At 54.3% G+C, this 9,649-nt stretch overlaps 1 long non-coding RNA gene across 1 annotated transcript; it reads right to left on the bottom strand.

Moving 5' to 3' along the window:
• Positions 1-4,003: 4,003 nt before the first annotated feature.
• On the bottom strand, positions 4,004-9,354 carry LOC116741725. The gene is made up of 3 exons (XR_004346254.1): positions 9,242-9,354; positions 4,582-4,737; positions 4,004-4,108 (listed from the first exon to the last, which is right to left on the bottom strand). It is a non-coding gene; the product is annotated as an uncharacterized LOC116741725 (long non-coding RNA).
• Between the last annotated feature and the right edge of the window lie 295 nt (positions 9,355-9,649).

Genomic DNA, 9,649 nt, shown 5'->3' with positions numbered 1-9,649 from the left:
TGTGAGCCCTTTAAAAGCAGGTTTTTTTGGCTATTAGCAGAAGGGGCAGCAGAGATATTCAAAGCAGAAGATTCAGCACACCTTTGCTGGCTTTGAAGATGGAAGGGGACTTGTGCAAGGACCAGGGAGCAGCCCCCAGCTGACAGCCAGCAAGGAAATGGGGACCTTAGTCCTACAACCATAAGGAACTGAATTTTGTCAACAATGAGAATGAGTGTGGAAGCTGATCTTTCCCAGAGCTTCCAGATAAGAGCCCAGCCTGGCCAACACCTTGATTTAGGTCTTGTGGAACCCTAATCAGAGAATTCAGCTGAGCTTGCCTGGACTTCTGGTCTACGGAATTGTGAAATAATGGGTCTTGTTTTTAGGGAGTAAGTTGTGATTTGTTATCACTTTTGTTGTGCAGCAATAGAAACCTAATATGCAGGACTTAGGGGAAGGGTATCTTAGGAGGGTCCTACGATGGGGGAGGGAGATGAAGCTGGGAGAGGTCTAAGGCTCTATCCAAATGCTACTTCCCCCCACAACCAGCACCGTATTCCCACATGGCAACAATTGACTGGAGCTGCTCCCTAGTTGCCAAAGTTCTCATCACTCCCTATTGTTTCACCTGGGACTAAACCCTTGTAAGCATTTTTTTTTTTTTTTTTTTTCTTGTAAGCATTTAAATTCATGATTCCTGCCAGGTGGAGTCTGGACCCCTGGGTAATGAGGAGTAGCAAGCTCACCTCACAGGAATGGGTCCTTGACAGGAGGAGCCTCTATGGAATTGGCATAGGCAGAGGCTTCTAGAATGTGGTTAGGGCATGGCTGATAATTTAATGTGCTTTCAAACCGAGTTCCCCTTCCCCCCAAACTAGAGTTTTCAAAAAGTATTTATTCATGGGTCCTGGGTGGGTGCTGGCGGGAGATGTTTTTGATTCCCACTGGAAGGTCCCAGCATCATGGATTTTGAGGAAGACCAACTGACATTTTGCAAATTATGGAAAGAGTCTCCACTGAGGAGACCTGGGTTAGCTGCACCATATTTCTGGTTTATTCCAGCAGCATTTATTGATTGACTCTGAGCCTGGCCAGTCTACCCTTAACCCAGCCCTGCACATGGACTATATCATGTAACCTTCCCTACAGCCCTATTATCCCCATTTGGCAGATGAGGAAACAGAGGCCCAGAGAGATTCATTCACTTGTGTTAAGTCACACAGCATGTGAGAACAGCTGGGTTTCATTCTCAGATCTCTGTGACCCAAGGAAGCCCAGCTGGTTTCCCTGGCTCCCCCTATGGAAGTGGCTCTAGCCCAGATCTAACTGGGCTGTCTGCTAACTTCTCTCCCTTTGTTTCTCCCACAAAGCAAAGAGCCCTGAGCTTTTCAGAGTCTGTGGAGGTTCCTGATGCTGATGGTGAAGGATACAATCCCTGCCCCTGAGAACTGGAGTTCTGAATCAGCAAATGCCCATTTGCCCTGAGATGGGACCCCCTAACCTCCCACCTCCATTAGGGAATTAGTGATGTGGGGTCATTGACTCTCAAACTCCAGCCCTGCTAGAGGCAAGGGTCCTGGCTCTGTAGCTCACATCTATCCCTACACATGCCCAGCCTGTCCCCCACAGCTCCTACACATGTCCCTGCACACACTGGACCCCCTTCTCATAGCTCCACACATACTTGACTTGTTCCCACATGGACTCCACACAGGGCTTGCTGGGGGCCTGGCCTGGCCTGAGAGACTCCTCCCCTCAGCTCCAGGCTTCACCTGAGGAATCATCTCTCAACACCATGACTTTGGACTCTGCTGTATTGGAGAACTTTGGGGCCAGTGTGGCAAGGGCCTCTGGTCAAGCCACCCTCCCTACCTACCGGGCCAGACACCCCAGTGGAAAGGATCACCCCCTGGCCTGTCCCTCTTCCTCCCAAGCTGCCTAATGGGGAGAAAGCCCAGGACCCTTAGGGTCTGGCCCCAGGGGAGAGGCCCCCAGAGGCCATGTCTTTCCTCTCCATGCCAGAGAACAGTCCTGCAGCGCTGAGCAGCCCCAGCTTCCCACCTCATGGGCCAAGGACTGCAGCCCCCACCTCAGAGCTTCTGAACACCAAGGTCCCCCTACCTTGAGGACCTCCCCGACCCTCCCCCACCAAAGTACCTTTGGAAGTTGCAGGGCCAAGTCCAGGGGGATGCCCTGAAGGAACCCCACCTGCTGCCCTGTGACGTATAGACTCAGACTCGGACTGCAGATGCCCCTCCAGAACGTGGCTCCACGGGCAAGAGAAATGCTCTCTCCACTCCAAGCTTCAAGTTCTGTCTTGCTGGACCTCACTCCGCCCACACTTCTGGAACAGGCAAACGGGCTTCCCTGGGATCTGGAATGGCAGCGACTGCTCAGAAGCTGGGGATGGAGGGATAGAGGAGTGCTCCAGGGTGCCTCCTTGCGAGCGGGGGCGGCACCGCAAATGTGTATCAGGGCGGTGGGCGGGGCCTTGGGGGAGGCCGGGCGCCGCCGCCAGGTGTGTTGGGCTGGAGATGGAAAGAGTACGTAGGCCGACGGGAGCGCTTCTCAGGAGGCGCCAGCAGAGGGCGCGCGAGGACCGGCCAAGAGGCCCGGCGCGCGCGAAAGCCGGGGATGGGGGTGTGGAAGAGAGGACAGCAAGTGCCGGGGAGGGACCGCCCAGTAGCTTCTCTCCGAGCTCCGGGGTGGGAGCTGGGGCAGGAAGTGTCCGGATTGCGCGGCCTCTTGCTCCTTAGGAGGAGGCGGCCGATGGGGATGTGGCCCGGCGCGCCCTTCCCTGGGTGGGTAGACCCTCCCCATTACCGGGCAAGGGAGCAGGGTCCGCGGATTCAGGACTGGTGACCTTTGATGTTGAATCAGGTGGGACCCCTTTTTCATACTCACCTCTGGTCGAAATTCTGTGCCTCAGTTTCCCCCTGCGTGAGTTCTGTCCTTGCTCCCGGAAGCTCTAAACTAGGACACCAGATGGGGTGAGACGACCCAGTGAAAGGGAACTAGTACGCCCCCAGGTACCCCCCTCCCCCCCGCCCCGTTCCCCTGACCTCGCCAACCTTGAACACAGAGCTTGGAGGGAAGTAGAAAAAGATGGGGAGAGGAGAAAAGTGTGATGGAAGGAGAGGTGGCCATGGAAAAGCAAATGGAAGGAGAGAATGGAGGAAGAGGAAGGGAAGGAGGGAGGGATGGGTGGGTACGAAGAGGGGCTTAGCCCTCTCAGCGGAAGCTCTCCCGAGACTGGGGCCATCTGCGCCTCCTCCGCACTGTGCTGGGGGATGAGTTCTCCGCTGTATTCCGGGAGCTATCGCTCTGCCAGCAGCCCCCCTCCAGCCTCCATGATTTATAGCTGGGCTAGGCCAGGCGACCTTGGACGGATAACTAATGACGGGTCAATAACGCTACAGAAAAAGTGAACTGGTGAGGGAGGAGGAACGAGGCCCATTAGCTGGCCCATCGCTTTCCTCCCGGCATCTTCTCTCTAATCCCGGTACCTCTTGCTGCAGGCCCCTTCCGCCGGGGGTTTCCCGAGGGCCTCTTGACAGGGACTGAGAGGTTATGGTTAACACAGCTGAAATAGGGGAGGTGGAGACAGGGACCAGGACATACTGGAGAGACCCAAAGTGGGTCACATGAGGGTGAGGGAGACCAGAGGGGGGCTCCTGGAAATGCTCCCCCACCCCCATTCTGTAGACCGGAGAAAGTCACATATTAGGAAGCCAAAGTTAGCAGGTGGAGTTCCCGTGGGGCAGAAGGCAGGGTACCCTGGGAAAGAAATAGACAGCAACACTGGTGCCCTGCACTCACCTTTACCCGCCTCCACCTGGCTCTCTCAATTGGTCCGTATCTCTGGAGATGTCTTCTGCCTCTCCCCACCCGAGCTACCCAAAGTCAGAGTGTTTACTTTAGCCATGGAGGGCACCTCCTATTTGCCTTGCCTCATATGTGCCGCTGCCTGCAGGGGTGTGTGGGAGGCAGGGCCTGAGTCTCAGCTCCTCGATCATCTGGCTCATATTGAGAGTAGACCAAAGCATCCTTCTTCCAGTCTGCCAGCTCCCCTCCTGTTTGAGGTCACCTGGGTCATCCTCTGGATCCCCAGTCTATTTTTGACACCCTAGGGAACCCAGAGTTTGGGGGAAGGAAGCAGCTCTCTCAATACCTGACTTTATTGAATATATCTCCCCTAATTATCTCTGTCAGCATCATGGTGCTGGCATAAATGCTTTTCCATCTTATAGTCCCATTTTGCAGATGAAGAGTTAAAGCTCAGAGAGAGGAGCAGTCAGCCAAGGGAGGAGCTGAGGCTTGAATTCAGATCCTCTGGCTCCAAACCACAGCCCCTCCCTGTCCATCACCCCAGGGTCCTGGGCTCACTGTTAACTCCTGCCCAGCTCTGTCTGCAAAGGAGACACCCAATGAGGGGGCCTTGGGACAAGGACAGTTTTTCCCTAAAGTAGACACAGGGTGACAGAACAACCCCTGAAGTGGCAATGGGGTAGCGGCACCATATTCGTACTTTCACGTACCCCTCCCATGGTGCCCAGTGTGTGTACATATGTGGACTCGCATGTGCTCATTCATGCATACCTTCACTTTTTCCTTCAACAAACGGGTATTGCGTGGCAACCATTTTCCATGCCCTGAGGATATGGGGGCAACACTGGAGAGCTTATATTCCAGCAAGGGGGTACATAGACATGTTTTAGGAGGAACCTCTATGGCATGTGGCAGTGTGTGGACTCTCTGTGGAGTAGAAAAGACCATGGGTAGAGGCATAAGCAAGGCACAAACTCCCACTCCAGAGAAGGAAACACTACCCATCATCTCAACTCCTCGCTCCATATTCAGACTCTCATATACTCTCTGGCCCCCCAAAACTCACCGTCTTCTTCCCCCAATCTGTCTTACTCGACCAACCTGAGAGATCCCTAGCTCCAGGACTGGCTATATAATTTTCAGGGCTCAGTGCCAAATGAAAATGCAGGCTCTTTATTATAAATTTATAAAGAATTTCAAGACAGCATTAAACCAAGCACAGGGCTCTTCTAAACGCACACCCCCATGGGACCGCCCAGGTCACACACCTAGTCCTCTCCTTTTCTATGTCAGGAACTAGCTCCTTGGTCTCTCATTTGGACCTGCCCCAGCCTCTTCCCAGCTCCAGCCTCTTGGCCCCAGTCTATCTGGGAAGTTTCACTCCTACCGCACTCACCCCACACTATTTGCCTCGACTATTGGCCCCTTAGGTATCCTGGCCCCAAGCACTCCCTACACTTTCACATTTCCACACTTTTTTTTTTTTTCAAAATTCAGTTCCTTTTGAAAATTTACTCTTCCTTTAGTCACCTCCTCCAGGAAGACTTTTCTGATTTTCCAGTTGGAAATCTCACATCACATACTATATACTTGGGTCAAAACACAAATAATCTTCTGCCTTCACTCACAGCCGTTTGCCCCGTCTAGTAGACTTAAAATTCTAGAAGCCAGGGATGGTGCCATAGTCATCACTGTAACTCCACAGCACCTAGCTGACACGTGGTAGGGGGCTCAGTTAACATTTGTTGATGCAGCTGTGAGCATCTTTGGCGTGTGGGTGTGGTCATGTTTGGAGGCCCTGAATTGTGTGCACAGAACTGAGTGTAAGGGTTTGTGTCCATGCATAAGCATTTCTACTTAAGTGTGTGCATATTCCCATATCCATCCATGTGCAGGCATGTTGACAGCATACGTGTTCACAGACCTAAGTGGTTTCTGTAGTCGCGTGCATGAATCGCAGGTGCACGGGTCTGCATGGCTGTGTGTGCATGGTTTTATGCTGGTGGGTGTGTACCCGGATCTGGGCTGCACATGGTATGCCCACGCACGGCAGGAAAGCATGTGTCCGTGCTCCCGTGACGTGGGGGTTGTGCCTGGACAGGAGCTGCAGGAGCACCGTGCAAGGATGCAGGCGGCTGGCGCGTGTGCAGGCCATTTGTGTGCACAGCTGCGTGTCCTGGCCGCGGGCGGGCCGGATGCCCTGGGCGCCGCCCGCTCCCACCCGAGCGCGTCGCTTTGTTCCTCCGCCGCGGGCAGCCGCGTGGGCTCCTGGCTCCGCGGCCTGGGCCCTGCCGTGATTGGCGGCCCAGCAAGCGGCTCGGCTCCCTCCCGGGAAGGCGGAGCCGTATGGGCTCCCGTTACCGGCGAAGGCGGGTAGGGGTGGGGGTGGGGGGCGCTAGACCATCCATCTTCTGTTATTACAGCGTAATGGGGCTGCTCGGGCGCCCGCCCATTTGTCATCGGCCTCGTTCGCTGATAACGGGCATTTGTCATCACTTTCCTCTGCGCCAATGTCACCAGCGCCGCTGACAGGCGGGGATGGTGGGGGGGGGGGCGGCCTCGCGTGCATGAGCACAGGTGCGCACACACGCACGTGGGCCTGCTGGACACATGCTCCTGCACATACACACAGGCACACGGAACCTGAGGGGGCACACCGGAATTGGGGAGACACACGTCCCTGTGTGTGGATCAAGGCTCCCTGGTGACGGACACACATGCAGACACACACTCAGAACAGCCTCATCTGTCAAGCAGATATTCCCAGCTGGAGATCCCCTTCCCCAGTTGAGGAGACGTGTGCTGGGGGGAGGGGCTGGTGTTCGTGGTTAATGGCAGCTTGAGTGCAGGTGGCCCTCTGCCAGCTCCCTGTGTGCACACGTGTGATGTGAGCCACCAACATTTATTGAGCCCCCCCACAGGCTCTACAGGCCTACATGTGACTGTGTGTCCCATTGGCAGAATGTGGCAGCACAGGGACAGCCAAAACGGTCACACGCAGGCCTCCCAGGCCTCTCAAAGACACAGGACTTTGAGCCAGTCAGGAGGGCTGGGTGGTGGAGGTGGTGAGTGGTGGTGTGATGAGTGGTGATCCACACAATGCCTTCCTCCCAACCCTCCAGAGACAGTGCAGCCTGGGAGTCACCCTTCCACTCCTGACCCCACTCTGGCTCTGGGCCTAGGATGATCTGCAGCAAAAGGGACTCAGGAAAGACTTCAGAAAGAACTTCCGGCCTGGAAAGAGTATGAAGCAGTTTGGAGTAGGGATGGCACTAATAGCCAAGGGGAGCTTGGAAGGAAGAGAAGATCTCTTGTCCATGTCCTGTGCCCTTTGGGCTGAGTCAGGTACCAGCCCACCTGGGGCATGGATGACTTGTCTTCCTGATGCTGCTTTCTAGCACATTCACTTCAGGATGGCAGAGGGGACTCCGAGGGTACTCCATTAGCCCTTATTAGGGTGGAAGACTCCCTGCCCAATCTCTCTGTTTCCTGGTTATCTGCAACTTATTAGGTGCTCAATAAGTAACTGTTGAATGAATAAATGATTGATGACAGGGTGTGGGGGGTGTCTTCCTAGTCCCTTTCTGACTGTCCATCAGCCACTGATGGCTCAGATCTCATCTCCTGCCCTCTCCCAACTCCCTTCCTTACTCCTTTGTAGCCCCCCCCCAAATTCCCCTTCTCCCCCAGCCTCTCCCTCGTGGGCTGAGGGGGAGGGGGTGGGGGGAAGGTCCCCTGGCAGAGCAGGGCCCACTTGTTCCTTGTAAATGAAGACCATAATTAACATTAAATTAAGGTAATACAAATGAAGGCAACATAGAGGCTGACAAGATGAGCGTTTGGGGAGGCAGTGGGGAGAAGTGATTCATATTTTTAATTTACTGTATGGATGGGCTGTGTGGGTGGGGAGCGGGTGGCTCGCATGAAGGGGGTGTCGCCCCGCGATGTTTGCTGGGCTCTGAGCAAGCACACAATGACTATTAAACTCAACTGTCCATATAATGGGACAGATTCGACATGACGCCCACCGGAGCACCAGGAGCTTGGCCAGCCAGGCTGTAAATCCTGCCCACACAGCACCCGCCTGCCCACCTGCCGAGCTAATCCATTTGGTCTAGGACTGGGGTAGGGTAGGCACAATCCCCAAGGGGTCTGAGAAGAGCCTTGGACTTGGGGAATCAGGGGGGCCAAGAGGGTCCAGGCTCCTTGCCCTGGCTCAGCTCACGGTTGGGGGCCTCTGGAAGGTCAGGTCTTGCACGTGCTAAGGGTGAGATGGGCCATGGTCAGTGCAGGACCTTGGTGCCAAGATGAGGCTGGAACTCTGTGACCCCACATGTGGTGTGTTCCAGGAACTGAAGACACTGGTGTCCCATTCCAAAGAGGGGACTAACCATCTTCATCATCATCACCATCACAGCTCACATTTACCAAGGACTTGCTATACACCAAATCCCCCTTCTGACCCATTAACTGAGTCCTCACAAAAATCCTAGGAGGAAGCTATTGTTATCCCCATTCGCAGACAGGGAAACTGAAGCTAAGAGATAGGGAATAGCTTGGTCACAGAGCTTGTAAAGGTCCAGTGACACATCCCCACTTCCACACCCCAGGGCCTGGGGTGACCCCTTGATCCTGTAAACTCTGTACCTGGAATGAAGGCAAGCATCCCAGGCGGCCCTCACACACTGGGACCTGAGGCCTTAGACACGAAGCTAAGGGAACTCGGGGTGTGTGTGTGTGTGTGTGTGTGTGTGTGTGTGTGTGTGTATGCACGTGTATGTACATCCTCTCTCCCTCCCTCCAGTAAAAGAAAGGTGCCAACAAATCCCAGGCTGGGGCTTCCCTGGTGGCGCAGTGGTTGAGAATCTGCCTGCTAGTGCAGGGGACACAGGTTTGAGCCCTGGTCTGGGAGGATCCCACATGCCGTGGAGCAACTAGGCCCGTGAGCCACAACTACTGACCCTGCACGTCTGGAGCCTGTGCTCTGCAACAAGAGAGGCCGCGATAGTGAGAGGGCCTGCGCATCACGATGAAGAGTGGCCCCTACTAGCCACAACTAGAGAAAGCCCTCGCACAGAAACGAAGACCCAACACAGCAAAAATAAATAAACTCCTATCCCCAACATCTAAAAACAAAAAACAACAAAAAATTAAAAAAATTATTTAAAAAACAAACAAACAAAAATCCCAGGCAGGCAGGCAGGGAGGAATCCCTGCTTACTCACTCTGAAAACGAAGCCGAAAGATGTTTGTCCCTGGGATGAGAGACGCAAGTGTAATTTAGGTTTTGATATTATGAAAGTCTCGCTGCTCTAAAACAGCGGGGCACTCAGTGCCTCATTAATAAAGGATAAACTTGGAGTCTATTTACAAGGCGCTTTTTGGGGTTATTTACTCTCCAATATACATATGTAATGTTGCGCATACTTACCGCTAGGTACAGCTCATCCTTTCAGCCTGGGCCTTGGAGTCACACTGAGGAGGGTAGGCCCTGCAGGGTGAAGAGCATCACTGGGGAAGAAGGAATGCAGAGGGGCGACCCCTGGGAGTGAGGAAACTCTGTGGGAGACAATAGGGCCCCATGGAGGGGGGGGTCATAGAATTTTAGAGCTGAAAGATAGAAGGGATAGAGGTCCCACCCCAGCTTTCTCCCCTCCCCACTTTCCTGAAGCCCAGTCCCCTTAAAGATAAGGTACAGGCTAAGCTCCCCTGCTGGGCCTCCAGGCTGTCCCTCTCAGCCCCTCCCGTACTATCAGGCCAGGACCCTGCTCTGACCAGACCCTGACCACACCGGGGAAGATCCCCCACACCTCTGAAAGGAGGTCAGCCAATTCCTATC

This window comes from Phocoena sinus, chromosome 16, assembly GCF_008692025.1.
Source record: "Phocoena sinus isolate mPhoSin1 chromosome 16, mPhoSin1.pri, whole genome shotgun sequence".
Taxonomy (NCBI): Eukaryota; Metazoa; Chordata; class Mammalia; order Artiodactyla; family Phocoenidae; genus Phocoena; species Phocoena sinus.
The sequence above is the reverse complement of the archived record's forward strand: the minus strand, read 5'-3'. Positions and strand labels throughout refer to the sequence as shown.